We start from the raw sequence: 15,851 nt of genomic DNA on the forward strand, positions 1-15,851 counted from the left end.
GACTATAACCTCTTTGTATGATAACAGCTCACATTTACTAAGTGCTTTGTATATGTTTGAATTTAGATTCCAATTTTTCATTGCTCATATGTGGGAAAGCAACTGACTTGTGTATATTAGCCTTATATCCTGCAACCATGGTATAATCGCTTATAGTTCCAGAAGATTTTTGTTGATTCTTTGGGATTTTCTACATAGACAATCACGTTATCTGCACATATAATACATATAGACAGAGTGCTTTATATGTATTAACTTATTTAACCCTCATAAACAATGCGAAGAGGTTGGCTTAATTATTCTTGTTTTATGGATGATGTCACTGAAGTACAGAGAAGTTTATAGTTTGATCAAGTACATACAGCTAAAAGGTGGCAGAACTACAAGTTGAACCTGGCAGTCTGGTTCCAAGCTCACAGTCTTAACTCACAGGGCACTGTTTTGTAGGATTCACATATGTCACCATCTTTTAGGCATAAAGGGACATGACATGGAAGTTTAATTAATGGCTCCAATTCTTCACCCCTCTCTGGATCCATGCCTTTGCTATGTAACTTTGCAGGGTCCTGTCACTGCAGGCAGATGTGCTTTTCCATGCTTTGATTTTGGGCTTAGTCATGTGACTTGCTTTGGCCAGTAGAAAGAGACAGAAGTGATGGCGTGCCATTCCCACGCCCAGGTCTCAGAGAACATGTGTGTCTCTGCTTGCTTCCTTGTGCCTCTGCCACTGCTAGGAGAAGGGCATGCGTGGGCTGGCCCCCTGGTCCACAAAGGTAGGAGGATGAGAGACACATGGAGCTGAGCTCTCCCAGACAGGCTGCCTCACTGAGGACAGTCTCGAGTAGATCCCCTGCTTTTCCCACTTCCCCTCCACCACAGATGGATGAGTGACTCCAGTTGAGATCAGTGAAGCCCCAGCTGACCCCCAGACCAGTGACAAATAAATGTTGAGGTTTTGTGGTGGTTTATTACTCAGCAAAGGCTAACTGATACTCAGGGTAATTGTGGAAAGAGCAGAACTTTGCAATCAGACATGCTTTCAAATCACACCTGTACCAGTTATTAACTATGTAATCCTGAGCAAGTTATTTAAACTCTTTGAACTTCAATTTCTTCACAACAATGGGGATAATAATACCCACTGTCTAGGGATATTGTATTAATGGGATAAGTGGAAGTATCGAGTGTGGTGCCTGGCACAGAGTATGTATGTAATAAACATGGTTTCTTCATTCTCCTGATCACTCTTGCCACTCTGGTAAGTGTTTAGTGAATGCCTGTGACCACAGACTCTGGGATGGGCTCTGTACGCAGTGAGTGAGCTTAATGGTCACTTTAAGGTCATATCACATAGAACTTAGTGGTCCAGAGATGAATTGTCTTGCGAAAGTCTTAGCAAGACGGACTAGGAAAGGATCTGGCCAGGCAGGTGCTATGACCAAAGCAGAGAGCATGGTAGGACCACGGTAAGATCCTAGTTTCTCTGGAAAGTGGGGCATGGGACTATGTTCTGGGCAGAGGCTTTGGTGATTTGGGAGAAAAGTCAGTCAATGGAATTGGAGTATCAACTCTATATTAGCATCTATTGCCACAAGAAGGCTGTGTAATAAACCACCCTAAAACTGTGTGGCTTATAACAATAAGCATTAATTATTGCCCAGGTATCTGCTGGCCAGCTGGATTGTTCTTCTGCTTTTGGATGAGCTCGTATTGTTTCTGCAGCCAGTTGTGGGTTTGGTAGGAAGGCTGTGGATCATGGTTTGGCTCTCTCCTTCATGTTTGGTGGTCTGCATTGTTTCTCATCCTGCAGCAGGCAAGCTTGGGCTTGTTTTCAGGCTACCTGGGCATATTCTTATGGCATAGCAGAAGTGTGAAAGGAGGGGAGAGTGAGAGGAAGAGAGAGAACAGAAGAGGAAAAAGCCTGCTTAGGCCTCAGCTTGGAACTAGCAGTGTCACTTCCTGCCACATTGTAACAATTCACAAGGCCAGCCCAGATTCAAGGAGATGAGAAAATAGACACCATCTTTAGTGGGTTGTGTGTGTGTGTGTGTGTGTGTGTGTTTGAGTGATGGGGACTGCAAAATTCCATTGCAAAGAGCACAGATACAGGAAGGCCATTAATCTGAGTCATCAGTACAATCAATCTACCACAGGTCCTAACCAAATGGCCAAGTTTTACTAGTGTAGAGATTGAGGTCAGGACAGGAATGGCAGCCGGGACACATTGATCTTGGGTCACCAACTGCTAAATCAAGCTCATAAATTTCTTCTGATTGTATCTAGGATTGAGATAGAGCTGGTGGGATATAAGCATTCTGAGTTGAAGGCATTGGACCAATGTGGGGGTAGAGCTGGACATAGTCATATCCAAGTAGAGCAGGGAACATAATGAAATAAAGAGTCCTGATGATGTGTAGGCAGCCAGGACAGCTCTTATGTGATAAGAACTGTCTGCGAGCAAAACTGTGGTAGCCTCATAACTCCCCTCTCCCTACCCTGCCAATCTATTTGCAATACAATCTATGCAAGAAGTAGGTTTTCTTTTAAGAATATGAAAGTAATACATGACAGTCAAGGAAAATTGGTCTAATTCAGAAAAACAGAAAAATAAAAGTGAAACAAATCACCTAATTTCATCACCCAAAGAATCGCTGTTAACATCCTAATACATTTCTCTAACAACCTTTTCCCTCCTGTGTATATATGTGTTTATAAATATTACATCTAGTATAAATAAGTATTTTAAGAACCACAGTCTTTAAGGGGACCCACTTTTATGTTTTGTTTCTTTTTGCCAGTTTAGGGAACACAATCTAGACTGTAATTCAAGACAATAATTCAACTGTCCACATGTATCTATCTGGAACTGAAAAGGTTTTCGCTTTCTATTTTTAAAGGCAAAAATTACAGAATAACTTAACCCAAATTCTAGAATAGGACATACACAAAATTTGGTCATAACATTCATAGCATAAACAAATACCAAATAGTGGATTTCAATATTGTGCTCTTGTTCCCCACACTAAGGAACGGGTGTGAGCTCTGACTGGTGTGTCTGGGTGGCAGTCCAGTTCAGCTCAGGCCGAGTCTCTCCTGGGAGTTCCACATTGCTCAGTAACGACACATCTGGCTCAAGTTTTCAGACCTTCTAATTGATGTGGGATCATTCTTGGTCCAAGTTCACTAGAAGAGTCCAATCTTTATCAGTCAATTTGCATGGATGATGTGGCTTCCTTCACTATGTCTTCAAGATGTGGTCCTCTGAGCTCCCTGCTGTTGAGCGTGTTGGTGTGTTGCTAGAATTATGTTTCTCTTCAGTCTCAGTCTCTGTCTCTTCTTATGCCTTAGGTGACCCCAGCCTGTATTCTCTGTGTGGTGCCAGGGTGGGAGAAGGGACAGACAAGCTGTACCAGTAGAATGGGCATTTAAAATCCAGTTAATGCAAGAGTCACTTTTAGTGTGGGTTTCAACAGCACATTGACCCAATCCTTTTAATGGTCCCAGCACGTTCCTCATATCATCAATAAATACCTCCCAGGATGCAGCAATGTGGCACCTGGCATTCCTCCTAATCATTTTTCACCCTCTGTCATAAGATGGTAAAGGCATAGATTTTTTCGTATTTATGATCATAATGTTTATAAGTTTTAAAATCCTATTTTACTTAACATTGTTAAGCAATATTTCCCTGAGCTCTTATGTATTGTAAGAAAATTCACTTTGTAATGGTTACATAGTATTCCACCACATGAAACATTTAAATCTATTTATTTTCTTATAATATTAAGATTGTTCTTAATATTACTAGTATATATAGTGAACACTTATACATAAGGCTTTTATCTTTCCTTCCAAATTTAGGATCACTTCCTTGGGATAGATTTCCAGAAGCAGAGCTGTTCAGAACAATAAAGGTATGGTCATTTTAAAAAGACTTCTGAAATACTTTTCTAAATTACTCTCCCAAAGGATGCACCAATTTAACCTCCCACCAGCAATGGATCAGAGTGCCGGTTCACTGCCAAGAGGTAGCGTTTTCAGTAGTTACTTTGAAGAGTGAAAGAGAGCTAGCCCAGAAAGCTTCAAAGGTATTCCAGATGAAAGGTATGATTTGCAAAGGGATATCAAGGAGAGAGAGAGACAGTTGGCAGACCTGGTAGCCAGGAGGTTTGGCTGGGGAAGCAGAATGCCAATAAGCAAAGGGACGGATGCTGCGAACTTCACAGGATCTCAGGTGTGCTGCCCTACCAGGTTCAATGTGTTTCCTGGGAACTCCTTCCCAGCCATCAAGTCCCAGCCCAATTGCCCCCTCCTCTGAGAAGCCTTCCTTTTCTTTGTGCTCCAGTATACTCTGAACATTGCCCTTGTCATAGTACTTACCACAAAGTACCATGGCCGTTCTTGAGTTCCCACTAACCCAGGAGCTTACTTAAAGCAGGGACCAAATTTTACCCATTTCTGTGTTCGTCTCACTTAGTGCCTTGCATAGGGCAGAGGTTCCTAGAGGCTTGTTGATAGCAGGAATAGACCGAATGGGCTGTCTGTCAACTTGACTTGTTCCATCCAAATGGCTGTGCCACCATCCCTCATGCATGGCTCTCCCATCTAGTCATCTGGCAGTGAGTTGCAATTACCTAGTTGAATGTTCCTTCTCAGGTCTTGCTTGGCTTCCAAGCTCTGTGTCCTGTCTCTTGCCACACTTACCTGCAAGTTCAGAACCACCCCAGGCTCTGGAGCACATCCTGAGTGATTGATGAAGTTGCTCACTCAACAAATAACAAATATTTGTTGAGTGCTTACTATGTGTCAGGTATTATTCTAGGCACTGGGGAATAACAGTGAGCAAGATGGGCACCGTCCCTGTTCCATGGAGTTCACCTTGGTTGGACTGGAGGCCCAGAGAAAAAGTGAATGGACAAACGAATGACAGCATTCCTCTTAGTTCTCAGTGTCACCAAGTGCGGGTGAGAGAAGGTGGGACAAGGTGCCCCTCTGGCTGCATAGTTAGGGAAGGTCTTCCATTTGAACTGAGGCCTGAATGACAGGGAGGAGCCACCCAGGCAAAGACTGGAGAGCAGAGAGTTCTAAGCAGAGGGAACAGCCAATGCAAGGGGCTGCAGAGTGGTAACAGCATGGCATGTGTGGGAACTATAAAGAGGAACAACGTGGCTAAGTCATGGTACTGGAGAGGAAACGGGGTGAAGATGAGGCCAGCAGAGCCCACATGACGAGGGGTCTTGTGGATTAAAGAAGGAAGTTTGAATTTTATTCCAAGGGCAATAAAAAGCCAGTGGAGAGTTTTAAGTAGGAGAGGATGTGGTTAGATTTACATTTAAAAATCTCTCTCTCTGATTGCTGCCTGGGGAATGGGTTGTAGAAAGCAAGGGAAAGCTCTTGGGAGACTAGTGAGGAGGGTCTGGCCAGCGACACAGGTAAGAGGTGATGGTGGGCTGGCACAGGGGGCAATGGTGAAGGTGGAGAGAAGTAGCTGGACTCAGGTCATGTTTTGGTAGTGGAATTCTAGGGGAGAGGGCAAGGGAAGACTCTAGGATGGCTCTAAGGTGTTTGGCCTGCATATCTAAGTGAACGGTGGCATCTTAGAAAACACTGGGGAGGAACAGGATTGTTTTTCCCCAGGAGAATTTTGGGAAGGAGCCAAGAACCAAGAGTCTTCCTTGTATGCTGGACTCTCCAGGTCTGGCCCTCTGACTTGCTCTTTCCAGTCTGGTCCAAAGACTCAGGTCTCAGGTTCGAGTCCCAGCCTATGGGGATTTGGAGTACATCTCCAGATGCATGCTCTGCTGGTGTACTTCTGTCCTTCCTGGCCCCCATCCTATGAGTACCCTATTCTGGCTGCTACTCTGGGCTTCTTCCCTTTTTCTATAGCTTTGTTCCATGTTATGTACCATCCCAGCTCCCAGCATCTGCTGCATTACAGAGGACAAATTCTGCAGTGTCCCCATGCAGTTAAGGGCCATAGTTGACTGGGTCTTAAGCTAGAAATAATGGCTAACACTTATATAATATTTATTATGTTCTAGGCTCATATTTTGGCCCAATCGTTCAGCATAACGGTCCTATTCAGTAGCTATTATTATTATCCCCATTGTACAGATGAGGAAGTTGAGACGCAGAATGTTTATGGAACTTGCATAAGTTCCCACAAATGCCAAGTAGGAAAGCTGGGCTATGAACCTGGGATAATCGGGCCCTTGATCTTGTCTTCTGAACCACTAAGCTCTGCAACATCATGAGTGATGTGAGTACAGTGTCAGTCTCTCCCCTGGTATGCTGGCCAACACAATATGCATGCAGAGGGCTCACTCATGTAAGAACTGTGCTGATTAGAGGTCACTGTATTTACTCTGCCTTCTCCAACACCATTTCATCAAAGAATGACAAGAAGGTTGAATTCAAGCTAGAGAGGTGCCAACAGAGAGTCAGATTACTGATTAGCCATCCCTATTAAGGCATGTATTTATTGAGCATGTATTTGTCGAGTGCAACCATGTACCAGGCATGTGCAGGAGTAACAAACAAGACAGCATATTTCCTGCATTCATGAAATTTACATCCTTCACAATATTCCACCTTGCATGGCATATCAAGTGCCCCTCACTTCGTTTCCTTTGCTTCACCCAGGTCCCAGAAGTCCTTGTTCATGACTCCTACCCTATGAATTCTGTATTGTTAATTATCCTTCTTGGCTGAGCATGATCTGTTCTACTCTCAGCCCCCTTTTCTAGTCTATTTCCTTCTGCCAAAAGTCACTAAACTACCTTATCTCAGGCATCTCTTACCCATTTCTGTGCATGGACGGCTGCCAGCTTTCTATAATGATAAACATCTCCTGAAATCCTGAGCAGAGAAGCAGAGAAGGGTAGCTGGCGCCTCTTTATAAAATTGTGGATCTGTGGAGGCCAAGGACTGTAATCCAGTGAGCAGGCTATAATAAATGGATGAACAAATCAGGGCTAAGGGGCAATTAGAATAGGAAAAACAAATAAAACTGAGTTTAGTACATAAAATGCCTGCTATGAGGTCCTGTTCAGTTGTTAGAAGTGGGTTAAATATTGGCTTTGAGCTCCCTGGCAACCAAAATAAAAAAGAAAACATGATTAGTTTGTAAGATTTTCATGGTTCATGGATTGAAAACAAAATGATTTATCAGTAGAAGCCGAGATTTTTCTTGTACAGAGAACAGAAAGAAATTCCTACCTCGTGTACTCATCAAGAGGACTCTCTCTGATGTAGTGGAAAATATCCAGAACAAAATTACTGTATTAAAATGTGTTTGTTTGCTAAGCCTTGGGAATGGCTATCCCTTCAAGGTCAGACACCACTTTTCTGTTTCTCATGGGTCCCCCATAGCATCTATAGCAGTCTTCTGTGCTAGTGGGTTCCCCATCAATGCAATTGCCTGATTTACTCTTAAGTAGGTCTATGGAATCCCAGAGCCCTGTTTCTTGTACCCCATTGTGTCTAAGAAATATCCTCCGACTTTAAAAATTGCTGACGGGTAACTCAGAGGGAAAATAATTAGTGAAGAAAATCGAAACAATTCTCCCTAAATTTATGGGCATTCTTACAGAGAGAGATCTTTTAGGGAGTGAGAATTACCATAAATCCCAAGGGTGAATAATAGTGCTAGATGTAAAAGCAGAGAAGCCAAGAGTCAGCAAAAATCCTTGGCAGTGCACACACTTTGTTTTCTGGAAGACAGAAGGAACTGCCGTCACGTTGGTTTTATGGGTCAACTACTCACCCCCTCCTCTTCACCCACCTTCCTACGCCCCATCCTGCCATCTGTGGAATGTGAGGTGGGATTTTCTGGGCATATCCAAATGCTGCTCATTTCCACGGTGACAACATCCCCACTTGTCACTTCTGACTGCTTGCAAAGACATCATGAACTGGGAAGATTTCTTGGTTAGAATTATAGCACCAGAGGTGCGCGAACAAGCCAGACCCAGTTTGAACGTTGGGAGGGGGACACTTAACTCCCACTCCATGCAGAAGGGTGTCCATTGGCATAATACCCTGGCATCTCTCCCTCCCACCTCCGTTGTTCTCCTTCTGAGGTGGGGTGGGGTGGGGGGAGAGGCTAACCTGATTGGTTAGTTTGGGAGAGCGACTGGGCATCCCCGACTTGGCCCCCCCTGTTTTTCTCTTTATTCCTATTTGCCTGCAGAAAGAACACCCTCTCTATTCCTTGATGCTGTAGGTCTTCCTTGCACTCCCCCTGCCCCCTGCCAGGGAAGACTCCATAGAGAAGTCTGCAGGTGTTTAGCACTCTTTGTGACCAGGTGGGCAAGTCTGCCCAGTGCAGTCAGGAAACCTGCTGTTGCCACTCATGTAAACCTCATTCTCCAACAGCTGTATCAGTGGTGAAGAAGACCTTTAAAATCCCCACTGCCTGACTCCTTTACTTATTTCCCAGTTGGTCTTACACCGTGGTAGGAAAGGGGTGTCCTGTATTGAGACCTCTAAACCCCCAGCACTGAGCATGAGCAGGAAGCTGCACAAATATGACTCAGGGCTGCAGGCCCTGGGCAAAGGCTCACACAACAGAAGTGTCCACAGGAGGACCAAGGGGGCTAGTAGGTCTCCTCAAAGTGTCATACACTGCATGGAAAAGGTTATCCACAAAACTGAGGTTGAAGAAAGCAGGTGGTTAGTATTGGTGGAAGCCCAAGTATCCAGGTGAGGGTTTAGGAGCACACAGGACTGGAGACAGGTAGACATTATTTTTGCCTTTGAGCATCCATTTCCCCTTCTGATAATCACAAGCAATCTCTGTTGGGAAGCTCCTTATCTCTTAGAGTATGTGGGGTTCATCCTATCTTTCTACAAGGGTGGGTATCAGGCCAAGGAATTGCAATTCTGGGACATTCATTGAACTATTAAGAAGAAGAAGCTCTTTGATTTGGGACTGGTAGGATCGACAATGCAAGTCTGAGGTCACCAGCAGCCATTTTGCCACCAAGGGGGAGCATGGCTCAGTATTGATCAATATGCAACCAAAACAAAAGCAAGCAGAGCCAGTGATGGGTACAGCACCTGCATCCAGCTACGCCAGAAGCTATCCACCAGGACTTCTTAGTGGAGAGATGCTCTCCCTTTTTGCTTAAACTAATTGCTATGATCTTCTATGGTTTGTGCTGAAATTCATGTGTTGAAATCTTAACCCCCAAGGTGATGGTGTTAGGAGGTGAGGCCTTTGGGAGGTGATTAGGTCATGAGGGTGGAGCCCTCATGAATGGGATTAGTGACCTTAAAAAACCCACCAAAGAGCTAGTTAGTCCCTTCCACCATGTGATGTAGTGAAAAGGTGCCATCTATGAATCAGGAAGCAGACCCTTGCCAGACACCAAGTCTGCTGGCACCTTGATCTTGGACTTCCCAGCTTCCAGAACAGTGAAAAATAAATTTCTGTTGTTTATAAGCTACCTAGTTTATGGTATTTTGTTGGGAGCCTGAATGGACTAAGACACCAATTTAAATAATTGTTTCCCACTTAAAACTAAAATAATCAAAATTAATACAAAATTAAACAAAAGCTATGGTTTGTTTGGAAGGAGACAGAATCCATACATTTATTCATTCTTTCAATTGCACAAATATTCACTGAGCAGTGCACTGGGCTGCAGGCTGGGTCCTGGCAACACAGAGATGATAAAGCACCATTCTTGCCCTTAGAAGCTCACAGACTAGCTGGAGAGATGGGCAGAGGAGCAAGAAGCCATAAAGTGATGTGGTACATGAGCTCAGAGGGGCACGTGCGAGTGCCGTGGTGGTACAGGAGAGACAACCATTCCTGGAAGGGAACAGTGAATTAGGATGTCAAGACAAGCAGGATTTAAGAAAAGTAGAGAGGAATAAAAGTATCTATGATGACATGGAGAAGGGAGAGGTCAGGATGAGGTAGGAGGCTGGCATGTAATAATAATGATGATGAAGATAAAAAGCATTACATGTAGTTAACATTTGAGTGCTTACTACACACAGCCCTGCTCCAACTTCTTTCAGTATACACTCTCATTTAATCCTCACGATGACTCTATGCACAGGCACCAATTTTACTGGTAAGGAGGGGTTAACTTGCCAGAAGCCACACAGTAGGCCAGGGCAAAATGTATGGAGTGATGAGAGATAAAGCTCTTGAGAATTTGGGTTGGGCATGGATTGCAACTGCTTTTGAATATAATGCAGAGGCTTAATTAGAGGGCAGAAGGCACACTGGGATTTATTGAGAATCTACTGTATGCCAGGCATATACCTGATCTCATCAAATCTTTATTGCTCCCCTATTTGATAAATCATATTACTCACATTCTTACTAACAAAACTCACATATTTTTTCCTAAATCATGCTACTGGTAAGTGGCCAAAAAAAAAAAAAAAAAAAAAGCCTGACCCCTTTAACATATTTTCTATGTACTGTACTCTCTCCTTCTCTCTGTTTTTGATGATTATTTTTAATTCTTTTTCCCCCTTTTAATCATCTGATGAAAGCCATCAATCCCGTCTGCAGAGATGCACATGAAAATATACACAAACAATATTTTGCTTGAGATTTAATTGCACGGAATTTAATTTCCTTCATATGGACAAACCATATAAACAAGTTGTATTGTACAGAGAATTATTTCTTTCTCATTTTTTTTCCCTGCAAAACATTAATGGCCTCTTCCTTTAAAAAAACCCTGAAAAACAAAAAACATTTAATTCAAATTTTGCAAATGAACAAAAAAATGTAAATTTAAATTTTGCTGAAATGTAAAATTTCAGCAAGGAGCCTGCTGTTGTTTGACTAAATAAAAAATCAGAAATTTTGGAGCTATTTTTGCATGACAACATCATTTTTGCTATCTAATCAATTTTAATATTGTTTTGTTGGCAATGAGTCTCCAACACTGTTAACTCACAAAGGTAAATAACAAACCACATCATTGTTCTCAGAGCTCACTTTGCCACACAAAGTCAGATGTCCTAGAATTCTCTAAGACTCTTTGAGTTTAATTTATTTTGTATAATCGCCTTTGTCCTAGAGTTAATGCGGTCAGCTTTGGCAAGATCCCTGCATTCCTGATGCCATCAGTGTCAGCAAGCCAGGGATTATGAATCCAGTTCAATTGTAAGGCTGCCTACACAATAGCAAATGTCAAAAGAAGTCTGCCATGTTTCCAGGTGTCTACAGATTTCTACTTGCAGAGAAACAGACAAGGTTTTGTCACTGTGGGCAGGAGTCTACAAAAACATTTCTTCTGGACTGGGAAACTGGATAATTTTCCACCTCCCAGTTCTTCCAGAACAGTGAAAATGGCTGAAATGCTTAAGACTTCTTAGCAGTATCCATTAACAGTGAATGCTGGGCTTAAATTAAAATTGTGGCTTTATCCAACTTGTTGAAAATGTCCACCAAGAACTTCTCCCTGTCATATTATTGAGAAAGGCACTGTTTAATCTGCAAAAAAAATGTGACTCTGTCAGAAGTTCATTTAGTTGCTTCAAGACTTGTTCTCTAAAAGCTGGTAAACCTCCCTAAAAAGGGCTTCTGGGTCTGCTCCTGTTTCATGATAAACATTGAAAAGGGGGTTTAAGGCAGGGACAACAGGAAGTTCTCTGAGGCCGATCAGCTGGGTCTGATACTCAAACTCAAGTACACTAATGTGAAAAGCAACCAGGAGCAATGTCATCTGCTGCTTTCTTTTCCACTGTATCAGTTCTCTGTTGCTATGTGGCAGGCCACCCCATGACTTAGTGGCTTCAGCAGGTATTTATTTGGCTCATGATTTTGTGCACTGACAGTCTGAGCTGGGCTCAGTTGGTAGTTCTTCTGGTCCGGCTGGGCTCAGTTGGTCTTGACTGGGGTTACTCATGCATCTAAATTTGAGCTGGTGCGTTGGCAAGAGCCAGCTGGTTTGTGGTGGCCAGACTGATCTTGATGATTGGGGTGTCTGAGCTCTCTGTCCAAGTGGTTTCTTGTTCTCCAGAAGGCTAGCCTGGTCTTGTTCACATGGCAGCTGGGCTCCATGAGTAGCCAGAGAGCAAGTCCATGAGAACAAGCTCAAGTACTTTTCAAGTGTTTGCGTTTGTCATCTCTGCTCCTGTCCTTCTGGTCAAAGCAAGTCCCCTGGTCAGCCCAGATTCAAGGCATGGATCCAAACTCTGACTATTGGTGGGAACATCTATACAGTGAGAATGTGGATACAGGAAGGAGAAGAATTTGTGTCCATTTTTCTAATCTATCACATTTGTAAAATATAAAACAAGCAATTTCAGAGTTAAGGAACCAATATATTATACCAGGTAGGGAAAATATAGGAAAATGGTCAGGGCCCTTCAGATGTTCAGAATCTTGCTGAGCATTTGATGTAAATATGCATGTGTGCCCAGGTGTTCCATGATTGTCTAATGTAACCACACATGTGCACCCAGGTGTCCTGGGTCATGGACTTAAGTATAAAGGACTAGTGGCTGATCCACAGGGCCCCCCGCCCCTGGGATGCCCCCGGGTGGGGCCACAAGGAGGCCACTACTGCTGCTGGAGGCTGTTGCTGTAAGCTGTTGCTGTCAGTGCCCCTGGGATGCCCCGAGAGGCCACTGCCACTGCTACTGCTGCTGTACGCTGCTGCGATCTGCTGCTGCTACTGCTGCTACTGCTGAGGACTGAGCTCGTGTCACCTGCCAATGGCTCCCAGGATCTTTCCCAATTACTCAGCATGGACCCGTGTGTGAGGGGTCTAGTGACCCAGTCTGTACAATGGGTTTGAAGGGTATGAGCCCTAGCCCTGACAATACAAATGGAAACTTAGTATAACTAAAATAATGAAATGCTTTGGCTTTAGTTATGAATTAGCATAGTTGCGTAGCAATACATACCACACCTGCGTTTAGAACCAATTGAGAGAAGTACATGGGAGTTAAGGGGGGGCAGATCAAATATCAGCTTTATTACTGGTGAAGTTGAAACGGGGACACAGCTTGCATTTGTAGTCTGAACAGACTTTCTACACCCTTCTCTCTCCTGGAATGAAAGTAACCATCTGGAATTGGAGCTGTCCTCCTGCAGGAGCTTAAATACATGTGCGTGTTTTCGGCAGGTGGATGCTGTAGAGGAAGAGGCCAGGTGGAGATACTTTATTCTCTGCTCTGCAGAAAAATGTGGACCAATGGATGCTAGACACATCCTCTCCCCTCAAGGAGATAAAGAAAAATGTGGAAGGAGGGGGCAAAAGTTGCTATTTTATGGGCCTAAGTGGGAATGCTGTGAGAGGGAGAAAGATGGTCCAGCTTAACCCAGATATGTTTCCAAGGAAGGTATCTTTTTTTTCCCCTTGCACCCTGAGTACCATTTTTCCCCCTCCAAGTGAAATGTTGCTTGGAAACAAAACCATTCATCATTTTGAAGATGTGAACTGTCAGTGAAGTTTCCCAGTGGAACTTGGAAAATGGGACTTCTTCTTTGATGGACTAAGTGCGAATAGATGAAACCAGGAGTTGGCTTCATTGAAAGACATCAGTATCTACATCTTGTTGCAAGTTGAAGGGAAATAGCTACCAATTCCGTGACCTGTTTCCAAATACTAGAGGAAATTTGATGTTTTGGGAGTGGTGTCATTTAATAGAAGAGATGCTTCTACAAGTATTTTCTTCCAGTGCTCCAAGACCCAAAGCAGCTTGACCGTGCCTTGAAATGAACCAGTTTATGTGGTTTTCATTTTTCTTTGGCAGTGCCTAGAGCAAATGTTGAGGGTTGAATTTGCATGGTCACAATGGTTCTCAAAACTCAGGTTTGTAAAGAGTTTAACTTGATTTATTTCTATATGAAAGAGTGTCTTAGCTCTTATGCCTTCAATTCCATGGATGGTCAAAAACTTAATCTTGCAAACCAAGCAGGCTCAGCCAAGTCTAGTTTAAAACTCAGACTCTCTGGGACAAATATACAATTAACATAACATGCTTGCCTTCTCCTTTTTCCGTTTTTCCTCGGCAGGGGACGAGCATCAGCAGACATGGTCATTTGACCCATGATCACCCTCTGTTGGAGATGTAGACCAGCCCTGCTGTAGTCTAGCCATGTTGGAGTCATAGTTGCAGGTAGGTTTTCTTTTTTCCTGTCACTGAGATCCTATTCTAGATGTCATAAAATGGTGACCATGATCACAGCACTTGTTAGGAGTAAAACAGTACCTTAATAATTGGACATAAAAATGTTTTTCCAGACAGGTAATTTACGATGCAGCATGAGGGAAATTTATGAAAAACAAACAAACAAACAAACAAAAAAACCCTTGTTTTCAGAGAACTTGGAACCATCCATGTAATCCCAGTGCCCATAGGTTACTTTTTAAGAATTTCTTTTGCTTGTCTCTTTTAGTGCAGACAGTCTGAACCATCTGTCCGTTCCCTGGGGCACCTGGCCCAGTAGATGTATATGCACATGGTAGATGTATAATAGATATATTATGGGTGTACAGTAGATGCCAACTCAATTGAATTGAAAAGTTTTCAGGACTCAAAATTATCCAATTTAATGGTGAATGAGAAACAATGGAAGTGATTTCAGGGGTTTCCCTCTCAGATCAGATAACAGGGCAACTGTCTTGGACATGCTAGACTGAAGGTTTATTACTGAATTATCAGTCTGTGCTGAGCTCTGCCAGAGGGAAGAGATGAGAGAGCTCAGGAAATGAAGCCAAAAAATGGGAAGCTGGGAAGGTAGCCAATTGATGCATCAAGGTAGAGGAATGAGGCTGAAGTCAGGGGTTTGGAGAAAGCATGAGAGAGGTGGGGGGTGAGTGAGGCAGCCTTGTGGGGAAACAGAGCTGATGGGCTGCATCTGAGGATTTGGATCATGTTCTGGGACATGTACACCTTGCCTTTACAATGAGAACAACTGGGAGACACAGGTGTGATGGAAGGAAGGTGGAGCCGCCTTCTCCTTCTGCTTGAAGAACAGGTCATTTTGACAGTCTAGTGGTAATAAAAGACCTTCATGGGTGATGTGCTGCTTTTCCAACCAGAAAGACATTCCTGCGGACTTGGAGCAGTAACTCCGGATTTCCAGGGGCAAAGAGTTTAGTACACAGGCCCCTGAGAAGGGGCTGCTCCACAGTTGGCTGCTGACCTGGGATAAGCAGAGGTGAAGGGCACATCTGGGTGATCTGCTGCCCTGTGCAATTAGGGCCTGCTGAGAACTGGCTGTCGAGATCAGAAGAACATGTGTAGCTCAGAAAATCCACCCCAGCATGCCATTTTTATTACACCCAAATAGAGTTCATGTCCCAGGTATGCTTGGGGAAGGGAAAGATCTTTGTGTGGCTCAGATCCATAGGCAGCAGCTACCAGCCCCAGGCGCCCTCCTCACACCGTCTGGTAGCAGCTCTGTGAAGCAGGGTGGGAGTCGTTCCCTTCAGCCTCCCTTTTCTGCCAGCCTGATTACCCTCTGCTCCTCTCCTGAATTCTGTATCAAGACCGGGCTCCATGCTCGGCAGGGCTGCCAGCTGCTTTGACTTTATTCTGTGATTCATCGTCTATCAGAGGGAGTTTTTCTGATGAGCCTGTTGAGGCTGAAAACTTAACCCTCCAAAATCTTCTTAGTAAAAAAGGACTTCCCCTAGCCTTGCCTGACAGATGCAAAGTGTTTCCAAAGTGCTCCTTGAAAGGCTGGCGATTAGCAAAGACTGGTACCAAGATGAGAAATCGGGCTTGGATGGCTTTATTTGCACAGGCAGCAGCATGGAGCCCTGAGCAGATAGCACAGGGGGAGGCATAGGCACGAGACCCAGCCTGCCCTACCCCCGGGGCTTGGGCTTATATTTCTCCTTGTGGTGAGTTGTGTTGTT

Source organism: Cynocephalus volans, chromosome 12 (assembly GCF_027409185.1).
Source record: "Cynocephalus volans isolate mCynVol1 chromosome 12, mCynVol1.pri, whole genome shotgun sequence".
Classification (NCBI taxonomy): domain Eukaryota; kingdom Metazoa; phylum Chordata; class Mammalia; order Dermoptera; family Cynocephalidae; genus Cynocephalus; species Cynocephalus volans.